Source organism: Trichechus manatus, unplaced genomic scaffold (genome assembly GCF_000243295.1).
Source record: "Trichechus manatus latirostris isolate Lorelei unplaced genomic scaffold, TriManLat1.0 scaffold00301, whole genome shotgun sequence".
NCBI classification, from domain to species: Eukaryota; Metazoa; Chordata; class Mammalia; order Sirenia; family Trichechidae; genus Trichechus; species Trichechus manatus.
Genome location: NW_004444237.1, coordinates 1,185,258 through 1,186,601, shown reverse-complemented (window position 1 = coordinate 1,186,601; position 1,344 = coordinate 1,185,258).

Sequence of the window (1,344 nt, the reverse complement as noted above, 5' to 3'; positions counted from 1 at the left end):
ATACAGCATCCTCTACAAAGTGAGACACTAGGTCAACATTTAATAATAGGGCCTCCATTTGTATTAAAATGTCCAGGCAAGTGGCCACTTCTTTAGGCACTGATGAAGTAAGTGAATTTTTGGTTCAGTGATCTTTTATTTTTGGCGAGGACTGCTTTCCACACACACATTCACTATTACTGAGCATGAGACTTCTGAGCATTTCTGGGAGGGAAGGACAACTCAAGAAAGAAGCGTGCAGACAACAACTGGAGAAACTGAGGGACCAAAACACAAACTGACCTAAGTCCATACAAAAGTATTGGTGGACTACTTCAAATGTCAAACTCAAATTTCCTGTCTTTCTTCTGTGGATTGTTCGGCTCGCCTGTCTTCAGGAGTTTGCTCTTTAATATCACACGTTTGGCTAGTCCGGAGAACTTGGTGGTGGTCGCCGTTGAGTCTGCTCCAACTCATAGTGGTCCTATGTATAACAGAATGAAACATTGCCTGGTTCTGTCTCATCTTCATGGTCATTGCTATGCTCAAATCCATTGGTGCAGCTATTGTGTCAAGCCTAGGGGGCTCATCTTCCAGCACTGTATCGGATTATAGTCTCTTGTGATTCACAGGGTTTTCACTGGCTAATTTTCAGAAGCAGATCATCAAGCCTTTCTTTCTTTGTCTGTCTTAGCCTGGAAGTTCCACTGAAACCTGTCCACCATGGGTGACCCTGCTGGTATTTGAATACCAGTGGTATAGCTTCTAGCATCATAGCAACACCCAAGCCACCACACTACAACACACTGGCAGATGGGTGGTGGTGATGCGCATATAGTTGGCTGTACCTCTTGTCAACAGGCTGAACCCAACACACTTGGCACATCCATTTTTCAGATGATCATATAAACATGATCATATGAAAGATGCATCACATGCAAGAGTTCTGTGCCATAGACCTTGACCACTTGGTCAAGACTTGATGAAGGAGGCATGCCAAAAGCTTTCTGTCCTAATCCAGCAACATATAGTTTAAAGTAGCCTATCATTTGCCCTCCCTGGGGACAACATTTGCCTAGTGATTAGTAAGAGGAACCTATACTTTTTGTACTTTAAAGGAGGGGAAAGAAAGTAGGCTGCCATGCTAGTGATTCTACCTGGGAATCCAAGACCTGAAAATCCAAGAAATCTTTCCTCCTGATGAATGGAGTGAACCCACTCAGGCTTCCTGGTCAGTCACCTTGGTCAATAGAAGTTATGTTTCAAAATAACAAAACATAATTACCTATAGCACCATTGAAAAGCTTTTTAGGGCTAACAATATACAATTATGTCAAAAATATTCCCATCCAAAGTTTTTAAATT